General features: G+C 35.6%; 1 protein-coding gene across 1 annotated transcript in view; it reads left to right on the plus strand.

Moving 5' to 3' along the window:
* Window positions 1–15948, plus strand: part of STAG1 (stromal antigen 1) — a 402070-nt gene that overhangs the window by 172937 nt on the left and 213185 nt on the right. The window lies entirely within an intron of this gene.

Below are 15948 nucleotides of genomic sequence, written 5' to 3' on the forward strand. Positions count from 1 at the left end.
TGCTTTCCAGTGCAGAAAGTACAGTGATCTTTTATTGAGATCACTGATTCAGTTGATTTCTTGAAGACTTTATTTTTGTTTGTCACTCACAGTATTGACACAAGTTGTTTATCAAATATTTACAGAACACCTCTATCTTGTACTAAGCAGTGTTCCAGAATATACCTAATGTTATGAAGATAGTCTCTGCCCCAGTCAGTATTAGAGTATGTATAGTTTTCAAAGGAGGCTTTATTATAAGGAGCAAAGAGGGAAATTATTCCAGTAGTTAGTATAAAGTGCTCAGTGCCACCTAAAGAGTAATAACACTGGTTACTATTTAATGACAATTTAATGTGTCATGCTCTGTGCTTTACATACATTAACTCATTTAATATATTGGTTAACAGTTCTGTCAGGTAGGTATGATTTTATAGAAATTTTTGGACATCATACAGTTAGTTTAAGTGCCAAACACAAGTTTCGGAGTCAGGCTTGTCTCAATCTGGAGTCTGTGTCCCTAAGGACAGGATACTGTGGGAATACCAAGGAAGGGCTTCTGATCTAGCCTAGGCTTTGTATCTCTATGTATGTGTGAATGTGGGAGTATTTGTAAGATATGTGCATCTTAGAGGAAAATCTCTGTGGTGAGACTGAGACTGTGTAAAAGAAAGTTAAGAGGGCCAAGAAAGGCCAAAGTTAACAGATTGGGTATAAATGCCTCAAGACAAGAAAGCAGGGTACTCTCTTGGACATAGAGTTTGAACCTGAATCTTAGAGCATTGAAATTGATGAAGAGTGGCAGGAGATTATGCTGTTGGGAGGGAAAAGACTGTTAATTTTGCAGTCTTAAAATTGGTAAGTCAAAGCACGAGTGACATACTTTAAGTGAACTATCTAATCTATGTAAGTGTTCTGTTGGATTGTTTTGATTTAAAAATTTATTTATTTTGAGAGATCAAGAGAGCATGGGTGGGGGAGGGGCAGAGAGAGAGGAAGAGAGAGAATCCCAAGCAGGCTCCGTGCTCAGCACAGAGCCAGATGTGGGGCTGAGTCTCACCACTGCAAGATCATGACCTGAGCTGAAATCAAGAAGTGGTCGATTAACTGACTGAGCCACCCAGGCACGCTGGTTTAGGTTTTGGTTTTAAAACAGTTGGTAGTCTCTGAATTTTTTCCTTTTGTAATTCCCAGGAATCAAAAAACCAAAAAGCTTTAAAAGATATGAAGCAAAAAGTCTTTACCATTTCCTGCCTTCCCATCTACTCCAGAGTTAACTGCTTTTAACTATTTTGTTGTATATCATCTGTCTGCCTGTCTGTCTGCATTATTTATCTAATTTCCATACTTGTAAGTAGGAATATATATTCTTTCCTTCCCCACTACTCTTACACAAAGGATAGTGGTATATTGGGAGCTTTTTCAATCCAGGATCATAGCACTCCTTTGTGTGTATGTATGATAATTTAGTTTAACTGGTCTTCTTTTAACAGGCCTTTCATTATTTGTAGTCTTCTTCTATTACAAAAAGTACTGTAATGAGTTATGTTGTGTATACCTTATTTGCTCTTTGTGGAAGGATGTCTGTGGGAAAATATATTTGTAAATTTTGTTCGATATTGCCAAACTCCTGCTCTAAGATTGTACCCATTTTTATTGCCATTAGTAATATATGAGAATGTTTGTTTCTTTTCAGTTTTTTCAACAAAGTGTTCTTATCAAATTTTGGAGTTGGTCTTATAAATGATTGAAAAATGATGTACCAGTGTGATTTTTTTTAATTGAGTTGAAATTCACTTAATATACAATCAACCATTTTGTTGATCTATCTAGTTATTTATTTTTATTCTTATAATTAACCATTTAATGAAAAAAATTTTTTTAAGCTTATTTACTTATTTTGAGAGAGAGAGGCAGAGAAAGAAGGAGAGATGGAGAATCCCAAGCAGGCTCTGCAATCAGCACAGAGCCTGATGCAGGGGTAGAACTCCTGCATGACCTGAGCCAAAACCAAGAGTCAGACGCTTAACCGACTGAGACACCTGGGGGCACCACAATTAACCATCTTAAATTGTACAGTTCAGTAGCTTTTAGCATGTTTACAATGTTGAACTACTTCTCTCTAGTATTGCAACATTTTCATCACTCTCTAGTATTGCAGGGGGATACTTCATATTCATTAAGTAATCATTCCCCATTCATCTGTCCTCCCTCCTTTAATGCTTGGCAAATACTAATCTGTTTTCTGTTCCTGTAGATTTGACTGTTTGGGTCATTTTATATTAAAGTAGTTGTCCAATATATGACCTCTTGTGTCTGATTTCTTTCACTTAGCCATAATGCCTTCGAGGTTTATCGAGGTAGTCGCATGTATCTATAATTCATTCCTTTTTATGACTGAATAACTTGGTAGTGTAGATCACAATTTTTTACTTTATCTGTGGGTGGACATTTGGGTTATTTCTACCATTTGGTTATTATGAATGCTACTCCTATAAACATTTATGAACAAATTCTGTTTGAGTACTTGGGGGTTGCCAGATCATATGGTGATTCTGCTTTTTCTTTTTAGGGAACCATCAAATTATTTTCTACAGCAACTACAACATTTTATATTCCTCAAAAAAATGTATGAAAACTCTTATTTCTTCACATCCTCTCCATACTGTTTTCCTTAGTGGCAGCGCTAGTTTACATTCCCACCAAGAGTGTACTAGGATTCCCTTTTCTCTACTTCCTCGCCAACTCTTGGTATTTTCTAATTTTTAAATTTTAACTGTCCTAGTGGGTGTGACGTGGTATCTCATTGGTATCTCATCAATGATCTTGAACATATTTTCATGTGCTTTTTGGCCATTATATGTCTTCTTTAAAGAAATGTGTTTTCAAGCCCTGTGTTCATTTCTAACTTAGATGGTTTCTTTTTTGTTGTGCATTGTAAGAGTTCTGTATATATTCTGAATACTAAACCCTTATCGGATATATAACTTGGAACAATTTCCTTCCCATTCTGTAGCTTGTCTTTTCACTTTCTGAAGGCTGTCCTTTCATACTTAAAACATTTAAATTTTAATTTAGTTCATTTTATCTATTATTTATTTTTACTCATGCTTGTAATGTCAAATCTGAGAGTCCATTGCTAAATAAAAGGGCATGAAGATTTATCCCTATATATTTTTCAAATACAGACAGTCCCCAACTTATTATGGTTCAACTTGTGATTTTTTAACTTTATGATGGTGTAAAATAATATGTATTTAATAGAAACTGTACTTTGAATTTTTAATTTTGACCTTTTTCTTGCCTTAGAGATACATGATAGGATACTCTTTCCTGATCCTGAGCAGAAACAGTGACCCACACCTCCCAGTTAGCCCCACAATAATGAGGGTAAACAACCAATACACTTACAGCCATTCTTTACCTCTACAATCATTCTGCTTTTCACTTTCTGTACAGTATTCAATAAATTATATGGGAAATTCAACACTATATTATAAAATAGGCTTTGTCTTAGGTGATTTTGCCCGTCTGTAGGCTAATGAAGTGTTCTGAGCACATTTAAGGTAGGCTGTGATATTTAGTGGTTTGGATATAGTAAGTACATTATTGACTTAATAGTTTCAACTTACATATGATGAGTTTATCAGGATGTAACCCCATAATAAGTGAAGGAAGATCTTTGGTTTTATAATTTGAGCCTTTTAATTAGGTTGTTGATCTTGGCTAATTTTTTATATGGATGGTTTTAATTTGTATTTCTCATCTGAGTGAGGCTTGAGAGCTATTTCTATTACTTTTTCTTTGAATTTTCTGTTTCTGTCCTTTGCCAATTTTCTTTTCTGGTGTCCTCTTAGTTTCTGAAGAGGCATCTTAAAAAATGGATTTTAAAATATTTTGGTATGAGTCACAGAACAATCTTTTCTCATTTCTAAATGTTTATTTTTTAACCTTTTTTAGTTTATTTTGAGAGAGAGAGAGCTTGCACGCGTGTCAGCAGGAAATGGACAGAGAGAGAGAGGGGGAGAGAGAATCCCAAGCAGGCTCTGCAGTGTCAGCATGGAGCCTGACACAGGGCTTGAACTCACAAAATGTGAGATATTGACCTGAGCCTAAACTAAGAGTCAGATGCTTAACCGACTAAGCCACCCAGGTGCTTCCTTAAATGTTTATTTTTGAGAGAGAGTGAGAGCATGTGTGTGTACACTTGCACGAGCAAGGGAGAGGCAGAGACAGGGGAAAGAGAGAATCTCAAGCAGGCTCTGCTCTGTCAGTGCAGAGCCTAGTGTGGGGCTCAATCCCTCAAACTGTGAGATACGACCTAAACCTAAATCAAGTCAGATACGTAACTGACTGGGCCACCCAGGTGCCCCTAGGAAGATCTTTTCTTGTTGTGATTAACCAAGAAAGCACACTGTTTTCGCATCAGTGGAATATAATAAAAATCCAGAAATATACCCAAGTACTAATGAAATTTTAGTAAGCATATCTGAAAACATATGAAAGAAGAGAATGGCAAATTACATCTACACTGAGATGTTATTTTTCACCTCTCAGGTTGGTAACTTTAAAAATTACAATGACGTTTTGGTTAGGCTGTTAGAAAACAGTCACTGTTATACTGCTTCCTGGAATAAAAATTGATACATCTCTGATAGAAAGAGATTTGGCAATATCTATCAAAACTACATTTGTTTTTTATCCAGCCACCCTACTAATGTAAATTTGCCATGAAGATATAACTCTAGAATTAAGAAAATAAATGCACAGGGTTACTCAATACATTATTATTTGTCCTTTCAAAATATTGGAAACAACCTAAATGCTCATATATAGGAGAGTGACTAAGTAAATTGTCAAAAAGAATGACGAAGATCTCTGGACTGATGCAGGGAGACTCTCAGGATACATTTTTAAGGATGAAATACGAAGTGCCAAAGAGTGTCTAAAGAATGCAACTTTCTTGGGAAGGGAAAAATGGAATATAAATGTGTATCTTTTCTTTTGAGCAAAAAGAAACAGAGGAAAGGCAAAAAAGAATATTGACTGGCTACCTGCAGGGTGTGTGTATATATATAGATGAAGTGGAAAGCCTAGAGGGAATTGGGGTGAAAGGATGATACTTAAATTTGAAATCCCTTCTTTTAAATTGAAGTGTAGTTGACATATAATATTGTACTAGTTTCAGGTATAACAACACAATGGCTTCACATTTACATACATTATGCACTGTTCACGTCAATAAGTATAGTTCCCATCTCTCACCTATACAAAGTTATTACAATATTATTGACTATATTTTCTATGCTGTACTTTACATTCCTGTGGCTTATTTTATAACTGGAAATTTTTATCTGTTAATCCCCTTCACCTATTTCACCCATTCCCCCACTTCCTTCCTCCACCCCTCTGGCAACCATCAGTTCTCTGTATTTGTGAGGCTATTTCTATTTTCTTTGTTCATTTGATTAGTTTTTTAGGCTCCACGTATATGTGAAAATGTGGTATCTCTCTTTGACTTGTTTCATATAACATTATACCCTCCAAGTCTATCCCTGTCATAATGGATTTCCATCCATTTACCATGCTGATGGTAAAATTTCATTCTTTTTTATGGCTGAGTAATATTCTATTGCACGTGTGTACATACACACATTTTTTTCTTTATCTATTCATCTATCGATGGACATTTAGGTTGCTTCTGTGTCTTGGCTATTGTAACTAATGCTGCAGTAAACATAGGCAAGCACATATCTTTTCAAATTAGTATTTTCATTTTCTTCAGGTAAATACCCGGAAGTAGAATTATTGGAAAAAAAGATATTTCTATCATTAATCTTTTGAGGAACCTCCACATTGTTTTCCTTAGTGGCTCACCAATTTGTATTTTCACTAACAATGCAAAGGGGTTCCCTTTTCTCCACATTTTTGCCAGCAATTTTTATTTCTGGTCTTTTTAATACTGGCCCTTCTGACTGGTGTGATGTAATATCTCATTGTGGTTCTGATTTGCATTTCCCTGGTGATTTGTGATGTTGATCCTCTTTTTATGTGTCTTTTGGTCATCTTTATGTATTATTAGGAAAAATTCTATTTAGGTTCTCTGCCCATTTTTAAAAGATTGATTGATTATTTTGAGAGAGAGAGTGCAAGCAGGGGAGAGGGGCAGAGGAGAAGAGAGAGAATCTCAGGCAGGCTCCCCATTCAGCATGGAGCTGATGTGTGGCTCAATCCCACGACCCTGGGATCACGAACTGAGCTGAAATCAAGAATTGGACACTCAACCAAGAGTTGGACACTCAACCAACTGAGCCACCTGGCCCCCATCTCCCCATTTTAAAATCTGATTATTTGTTCATTGGGGGTTGAATTTTATGAGTTCTTTATGTATTTTGGACATTAATCCAAAGGACCATGATTGCAAATATTTTCTCCTATTTGGTGGGTTACCTTTTTGTTTTATTGATGGTTTGCTTCACTGGGCAAATGAATTTTAGTTTGATATAGTCCCAGTTGTTTATTATGACCTTTGTTGCCCTTTCCTGAGGAGGTAGAGCCCAAAAATTACTGGTAAGACTGTTCAGAGGTTTACTGCCTATGTTTTCTTTTAGGAGTTTTATGTTTTCAGGTATTACATTTAGGTCCTTACTCCATTTTGAGTTTATTTTTGTATATGGTATAAGAAAGTGGTCCAGTTCTATTCTTTTATGTGTAGCTGCCCAGTTTTCCCTGCATCATTTATTGAAGACTGTCTTTTCACTGTTGTATATTCTTCCTTCCTTTGTCAGAGATTAATTGACCATATATATATGAGTTTATAATGGACTCTATTATATTGATCTATGTGTCTGTTTTTGTGCCATTACAATACTGTTTTGATTATTATGGCTTTGTAATATAGTTTGAAATCCAGAAGTGTGTTACCTCCAGCTTTGTTCCTCTTTCTCAAGTTTCTTTGACTATTTGGGGTCATTTGTCGTTCCATTTGAATTTGAGATTTTTTCTTCTAGTTCTGTAAAAAAATGCTGTTTGTATTTTGGTAGGGATTGTGTAGGATCTGTGTATTGCTTTGGGTAGTATAGACATTTTAACAATATTACTTCTTTCAGTCATTGAGCATGGCATAACTTTTCATTTATTTGTGTTGTCTTCAGTTTCCTTTATCAATATCTTAATAGTTTCAGAGTATAGGTCTTTCACCTTTTTAGTTAAATTTATTCCTAGGTATTTTGTCCTTTTTGATGCAGTTACAAATTTTTCTTTTTGCTAGTTACTTATTAGTATATACAAACATAACAGATTTCTTCATATTAATTTTTTATCCTGCTATTTTACTGAATTTGTTTATTAGGTCTAATAGTTTCTTGGTGGAGTCTTTAGGATCTTCTATATATAGTGTCATGTCATCTGCAGATACTGACAGTTTAACTCCATCCTTACCAATTTGGATGAATTTTCTTTCTTTTTCTTGCCTGATTTCTGTGACTTGAACTTCTAGTCTATAATGAATAAAGATGGTGAGCATGGACATCTTTGTTTTTTTCCTGATCTTGAAGAAAAAGCTTTTAGCTGTTTGACCATTGTGATGTTAACCAATTTGTTGTATATCGCCTTTAGTATGTTGAAATGTGTTTCTTCTATATCCTGTTCAGAGTTTTTATCATGAAGGCATGTTGAATTTTTCCAAATGCTATTTCTGCATCTCTTGAGATGATCATAGGATTTTTATCCTTTATTTTTTATTTTTATTTATTTTTTTTAGAGAGGGTGAGCCAGGGAGAGGAGAAGAGGGAGAGAGAGAGAATCTTAATTAAGCAGGCTCTGTGCTTGATCCCATGACCCTGGGATCATGACCTGTGTTGAAATCAAGAGTTGGACGCTCAACCAACTAAGCCACCTAGGCACACTGTTTTATGTTTATGTTTTATTTTGTTAATGTGGTCTATTACATGGGTTGATTGATTGCAGATTGCAGATATTGAGCCATGCTTGCATCCATGAAATAAATTCCACTTGATTATAGTTAATGGGCCTTTAATATATTGTTTTATTCAGTTTGCTAATGTTTTGTTTAGGATTTTTGCATATATTTCCATCAAGGATATTGGCCTGCCATTTTCTTTAGTGTCTTTGTCTGCTTTTGGTATATTTGTAATCCTGGTCTTGGAGAATGAATTTAGAAACATTTTTTCCATTTGAATATTTTGGAATAGTTTCCGAAGGATAGGTATTAAGTCTTTAAATTTTTTTAATGTTTATTTATTTGTGAGAGAGAGGGAGAGAGAGAAGGAGCAGGGGAGGGGGCAGAGAGAGAGGGAGACACAGAATCTGAAGCAAGCTCCAGGTTCTGAGATGTCAGCACAGAGCCCAATGTGGGAATCAACCCATCAACTGTGAGATACCATGACCTGAGCTGAAATCAGGGATACTTAACCAACTGAGCCACCCAGGTGCCTCAGATATTAACTCTTTTAAGAGGTTTAGTGGAGTTCACCTGTGAAGCCATCTGATTCTGGATTTTGGTTTGTTAGGAGTTTTTGGCTACTCATTTGGTTTCATTACAGGTAATCTGTCCAGATTTTCTTTTTTCTTCCTGAGTCATTCTTGAAAGATTGTTTCTAGGAATTTATCCATTGCTTCTAGGTTGTCCAGTTTGTTGGTGTTTAATTTTTTGTGGGAGTCTCTTATCCTTTGTATTTCTATGGTGTTGGTTGTAATTTGTCTTTCATCTCTGATTTTTTTAAGTCCTTTCTCTTTATTTTATAGTGTGACTTAAAATTTATCAATTTACTTGATTCTTTGAAAAGAATCAGATCTTAGTTTGATCTTTTCTTTACTCAGTAATTTTTTCCACTCTCTTGTCATTATTTCCTTCTTTTTACTGACTTTATGCTTTGTTTTTCTTTTTGTGTTTCCTTTAGGTGTGAAGTTAAATTTGTTTATTTGAGCTTTTATTTTGTTTCTTGAGGTAGGTTTGTATCAGTATAAACTTCCTTTTACATCTGACTTTGTTGTGTCCCAAATATTTTGAACTGCTGTGTTTCCATTTTCATTTGACTCGGGTATTTTCTGATGTATTGTTTGATCTTTATTGATGCATTGGTTGTTTAGTACAATGTTCTTTAGCCTCCATGTGTTTGTGGGTTTTTTCAAGTTTTTGGTTTATAATTGATCATTAGTTTCATAGTGTTGTGGTTGGAAAAGATGCTTGATATGATCTCAGTCTGCGCTTATATTTATTGAGGGTTTTTTTGTGACCTAACAAGTGATCTATCCTGGACAGTGTTCTAAATACCCTTGAAAACTATATTCTCATGAATTTTGATGGAATGTTCTGTATATACCTGTTAAGCCTGTCTCATCTATTGTGTTGTTCAAAGCCAGTGTTTCTACTAGCTGCTGAGTTTCTGGCTGAATGGTTCATCCAGTGGTGTAAGTGAGCTGGTAAAGTCTTCTACTGTAACCGTACTAATGTCAGTTTCTCCTTTTATGTCTCTAAATACTTAATATATGTAGGTGTTCCTATGTTTGGTACATAGATCACTAAAATAGTTACATTTTCTTGCTAGATACATTGCTTTATTATTAGGTATTGCCTTTCTCTGTTGTTTCAGTCTTTGTTTTGAAGTCTGTTTTGTTTGATCTAAATAATTGCTGCTACAGCTTTTTAAAATTTTTTTTGTTTCTGTTTGCATAGAATATCTTTGTCTCTTTATTTACTTTCAGTCTGTAGGTGTTCTGAAATCTGAAGTGAATCTCTTGTAGTCAACATATAGATGGATCTTTTTTATTTTTATTTTTTTTAAGTTTATTTATTTTGAGGGGGTGGGTAGAGAGAGAATCCCAAGCAGGCTCTATGCTATCAGCACAGAGCCTGACACAGGGTTCATTCCCACGAACTGTGAGATCATGACCTGAGCCATAATCAAGAGTCAGATGTTTAATGGACTGAGTCACCCCGGCATCCCCAGATGGGTCTTTTTTATATACACAGTTGCCCTGTCTCTTGATTACATCATTTTATTCCATTTACATTTGAAGGGGTTAATTATAGGTATGTAGTTAATGCTGTTTTGTTAACTATTTTTTGGTAATTTTTGTAGTTCTACCCTGTTCCTATCTTTTACTGTCTTCCCTTTGATTTGATGACTTTTAGTATATGCTTTTTTCTTTCTCTTTAATTTTTTTATGTCTGTTGTAGGTTTGGTTTGTGGTTATCATGAAGCTCATATATAACATTTTATGTGTAACTATTTTAAGGTGATGGTTGCTTAAGTATAAACACATTCTAAAAGATTGCCTTTTATTTCCCCTTCCATGTTTTATGTAAATGATACCATATTTTACATCTTTGTATTTTGTGTATTCCTTAATGAATTATTGTAGGTAAAATGGATTTTAGTGTTTTTGTCTTTTAACCTTTATACTAGCTTTATAAGTGATCTACTTCATTTCCTGTATGTTTACTTTTACCAGTGAGATCTTTTATTTTCATAATTTTTGTACTTCTAGTAATGACTCTTTCTTTTCATTTAATGAAGTCCCTTTAGAATTTTGAGTGATGATGAACTCCTTTAACTTTTGCCTGGGGAACTTTTTATCTTTCCTTTAATTCTGAATTATATCCTTGCCAGGTAGAGTATTCTTGGATGTAGGTTTTTTTCCTTTCAGCGCTTTGAATGTATCATGCAACTTCTTTTGGCTTGAAAAGTTTTTCTTGAAAACTCAGTTTATGGTCTTATGCTGGTGTTCTTGTATGTAGCTGATTGCTTTTCTCTTATTCCTTTTAGGAGTTTTCTTTTTGTCTTTATATATATATTTAAATTTATTTTTTAAAATATAATTTATTTTAAAATATAAAATACTTTTTAAAATATAATTTATTGTCAATTTAGCTAACATACAGTGTATACAATGTGCTCTTGGTTTTGGAGGTTGATTCCCATGATTCATCACTTACATACAACACCCAGGGCTCATCCCAACAAGTGCCCTCCTCAATGCCCATCCCGTTTTCCCCTTTCCTCCACTCCTCCCCCATCATCCCTCAGTTTGTCTCTGTATTTAAGAGTCTCTTATGGTTTGTCTCCCTCACTGGTTGAAACTTTTTTTCCCCCCTTCTCTTCCCACATGGTCTTCTGTTAAGTTTCTCAGGTTCCACGTATAAGTGAAAACATCTGTCTTTTCTCTGACAGACTTATTTCACTTAGCGTAATACCCTCCAGTTCCATCCATGTTGTTGCACATGGCAAGATTTCATTCTTTCTCATTACCAAGTAGTATTCCATCATATATATATAAACTGTATCTTTTTTATCCATTCATCAGTTGATGGACAGTTGGGCTCTTTCTATAATTTGGCTATTGTTGAAAGTGCTGCTGTAAACATTGGGGGTACATGTGCCCCTATGAATCAGTACTCCTGTATCCTTTGGGTAAATTTTTAGTAGTGCTGTTGCTGGGTCGTAGGGTAGTTGTATTTTTAATTTTTTGAGGAACCTCCACATCGTTTTTTAGAGTGGCTGCACCAGTTTGCATTCCCACCAACAGTGCAAGAGGGTTCCTGTTTCTCTACATCCTCGCCTACATTTGTTGTTTCCTGAATTGTTCATTTTAGCCACTCTGACCAGTGTGAGGTGGTATCTCAGTGGTTTTGATTTGTATTTCCCTGATAATGAGTGACACTGAGCATCATCTCATGTGTCTGTTGGCCATCTGGATGTCTTTTTTGGAAAAGTGTCTATTCATGTCTTCTGCCTATTTCTTCACTGGATTATTTGTTTCTCAGATGTGGAGTTTGGTAAGTTCTTTATAGATTTTGGGTACTAACCCTTTACCCAGTATGTCATTTGCAAATATCTTGTCCCATTCTGTCAGTTACCTTTTAGTTTTGTTGACTGTTTCCTTTGCAGTGCAGAAGCTTTTTATGTTGATGAGGTCCCAATTAGTCCTTTTGCTTTTATTTCCCTTGCCTTTGGAGAGGTGTCAAGCAAGAAATTGCAGCTGAAGTCAAAGAGGTTGATGCCTGTTTTCTCCTCTAGGGTTTTGATGGTTTCCTGTCTTACATTTAGGTCTTCCATCCATCTTGAGTTTATTTTTGCGTATGGTGTCAGAAAGTGGTCTAGTTTCATTCTTCTGCATGTTGCTGTCCAGTTTTCCCAGCACCATTTGCTAAAGAGACTGTCTTTTTTCCATTGAATACTCTTTCCTGCTTTGTCAAAGATTAGTTGGCCATACATTTGTGGGTCCAATTCTGGATTCTCTATTCTATTCCATAGGTCTGTGTGTCGGTTTTTGTGCCAATACCATGCTGTCTTGATGATTACAGCTTTGTAGTAGAGGCTAAAGTCCGGGATTGTGATCCCTCTGCTTTGATTTTCTTTTGCACCATTACTTTGGCTATTCAGGGTCTTTTATGGTTCCATACAAATTTTAGGATTTTTTGTTCTAGCTTTGAGAAGAATGCCGGTGCAATTTGGATTGGGATTGCATTGAATGTGTAGATTGCTTTGGGTAGTATCAACATTTTAACAATATTTGTTCTTCTAATCCATGTGCGTGGGATGTTTTTCCATTTCTTCATGTCTTCTTCAGTTTCCTTCATAAGCTTTCTATAGTTTTCAGCATACAGATCTTTAACATTTTTGGTTAGGTTTATTCCTAGGTATTTTATGGTTCTTGGTGTGATTGTAAATGGGAACGATTTCTTGATTTCGCTTTCTGTTACTTCATTATTGGTGTATAGAAATGTAACTGATTTCTGTACATTGATTTTGTATCCTGCAACTTTGCTGAATTCATGTATTAGTTCTAGCAGCTTTTTGATGGTCTTTTGGGTTTTCCATGTAGAGTATCATGTCATCTGCAAAAAGTGAAAGTTTGACTTCTTCTTTGCCAATTTGAATGTCATTTATTTCGTTTTGTTGTCTCAATGCTGAGGCTAGAACTTCCAATACTATGTTAAACAACAGTGGTGAAAGTGGACACCCTTGTCTTGTTCCTGATCTCAGGGAGAAAGCACTCAGTTTTTCTCCATTGAGGATGATATTAGTTGTGGGATTTTCATATATGGCTTTTATGATGTTAAGGTATGTTCCTTTTATCCTGTCTTTCTTGAGGGTTTTTATGAAGAAAGGATGCTGTATTTTGTTAAATGCTTTTTCTGCATCCATTGACAGGATCATACAGTTCTCATCCCTTCTTCTATTAATGTGATGTGTCACATTGATTGATTTGTCAATATTGAACCAATCCTGCAGTCCAGAAATGAATTCCACTTGATCATGATGAATAATTCTTTTAATATACTATTGAATTTGATTTGCTGCTAGTATCTTGTTGAGAATTTTTCATCTGTGTTCATGAGGGATATGGGCCTATAATTCTCCTTTTTTGTGGGACCTCTGTTTTGGGAGTCAAGGTAATACTTGATTCATAGAATGAGTCCGAAGCTTTCCTTCTGTTACTGTTTTCTTAGAATGGCTTGAGAAGGATAGGTATTGACTGTGCTTTAAATGTATGGTAGAATTCCCCTGGGAAGCCATCTGGCCAAGGACTCTTATTTGTTGGGAGATTTTTGATAACTGATTCAATTTCTTCAGTGGTTATAGGTCTGTTCAGATTTTCTATTTCTTCTTGTTTGAGTTTTGGTAGTGTGTGGGAATCTAGGAATTTTTCCATTTCTTCCAGGTTGTCCAGTTTGCTGACATATAATTTTTCATAGTATTCTCTGATAATTTTTTTTATTTCTCTGGTGTTAGTTATGGTCTGTCCTTTTTAATTCATGATTTTATCTATTTGTGTCCTCTTTCTTTTCTTTTTAAGAAGTCTGGCTAGGAGCTTATCAATTTTATTTTTTTCCAATAACCAACTCTTAGATTCATTGATTTTTTTCTACTGGTTTTGTTTTGTTTTGTTTTTTTGGATTCCATATTGTTCATTTCTGCTGTAATCTTTATTTTCTCTTCTTCTGATGGCCTTAGAGTTTCTTTGCCCTTTTCTGCTTCTAGTTCCTTTAAGTGTGCTGTTAGATTTTGTATTTGGGATTTTTCTTTTTTCTTGAGATAGGCCTGGATTGCAATGTATTTTCTTCTTAGGACTGCCTTTGCTGAATCCCAAAGGGTTTGGACTGTTGTGTTTTCATTTGCATTTGCTTCCATATATTTTTCAATTTCTTCTTTAATTGCCTGGTTGACCCATTCATTCTTTAGTAGGATATTCTTTAACCTCCATGCATTTGGAGGCTTTCCAGATTTTTTCTTGTTGATTTCAAGATTCATAGCATTGTGATCTAAAAATATGCATGGCATGTTCTCAACTCTTTTGTATTTTTGAGGGCTATTTTGTGACCCAGTATGTGATCTATTTTGGAGACTGTTCCATGTGCAGTGGAGAAGAATGTGTATTATGCTGCTTCTGGATAGAAAGTTCTGAATATATCTGTCAAGTCCATCTGGTCCAGTGTATCATTGAGGGCTATTGTTTCTTTATTGATTTTCTGCCTAGATAATCTGTCCATTGTTGTAAGTGGGGTATAATGTCATCTGTAGTTACCGTATTCTTATTAATAAGATTGCTTATGTTTGTGATTAATTGATTTATATATTTGGGTGCTGTCAAGTTGGGAGCATAAACATTTACAATTGTTAGCTCTTCTTGATGGTTAGACCCTATACTTATGATATAATGCCCTTCTTCATCTCTTGTTACAGCCTTTAGTTTAAAATCTAGTTTGTCTGATAGAAGTATGGTTACTCGAGCTTTCTTTTTACTTCCAGTAGCATGATAGATAGTTCTCCATCCCCTCGCTTTGAATCTGAAGGTGTCCTCAGGTCTAAAATGGATCTCTTGTAGATAGCATATAGGTGGATCTTGTTTTTTTATCCATTCTGATACCCTGTGTGTTTTGATTGGAGCATTAAGTCCCTATACATTCAGCATTATTATTGAAAGATACGGATTTAGTGTCATTGTGTTATTTGTAGGTTTCATGCTTGTGGTTATGTCTGGTCCTTTGTAGTCCTTGCAGCATTCCACTCACAGAGTCCCCTTTAGGATCTCTTGCAGGGCTGGTTTCATGGTCGTGAATTCCTTCAGTTTTTGTCTGGGAAAGCCTTGATCTCTGCTTCTGTTCTTAATAACAGCCTTACTGGATAAAGGATTCTTGGCTACATATTTTTCCTATTCAGCACATTGAATATTTCCTGTCACTTTCTTCTGGCCTGCCAAGTTTCAGTGGACAGGTCTGCTGCTACCCTTATGTGTCTTCCCTTGTAGGTTAAGTCCCATTTGTCCCTCGCTGCTTTCAGAATTCTCTCTTTATCTTTGTATTTTGCCAGTTTCATAATGGTATGTTGTTGAGAAGACCTGTTCTTGGTAAATCTGAAGGGATTTCTCTGTGCCTCCTGGATTTGGATGTCTGCTTCCTTCCCCAGATTATAGCTCAATTTGTTCAAGTAAACCTTCTGCCCCTTTGTCTCTCTCTTCTTCTGGAACTCGTATGATACGGATATTATTACATTTCATTGAATTAGTTAGTTCTCTAATTCTCCCCTCATGGTCTAGTATTTTCTTTTTCTTTTTTTTTTTTTTAATTTTTTTTTTAATGTTTATCATTTTTGAGAGAGAGAGAGAGAGAGAGAGAGAGAGAGCAAGCAGGGAAGGGGCAGAGAGAGGAGACACAGAATCAGAAGCAGCCTTCAGGCTCTGAGCGCTCAGCACAGAGCCTGATGCAGGGCTCGAACTCAAAGACCGCAAGATCATGACCTGAGCCGCAGTTGGCCGCCCAACCGACTGAGCCACCCAGGCGCCCCTAGTATTTTCTTCTGTATCTTTTCCTCTCTTTCATCATTTTCCATAATTTTATCTTCTTTTTCACTTATGTTCCTGTCTCCTTCTTCCATCCTTGCTGTCACTGCACCTAGTTTATTTTGCACCTCATTTACATTTCTTAATTCGTTGTGACTATTT

The sequence above is a fragment of the Panthera uncia genome, chromosome C2 (genome assembly GCF_023721935.1).
Source record: "Panthera uncia isolate 11264 chromosome C2, Puncia_PCG_1.0, whole genome shotgun sequence".
Classification (NCBI taxonomy): domain Eukaryota; kingdom Metazoa; phylum Chordata; class Mammalia; order Carnivora; family Felidae; genus Panthera; species Panthera uncia.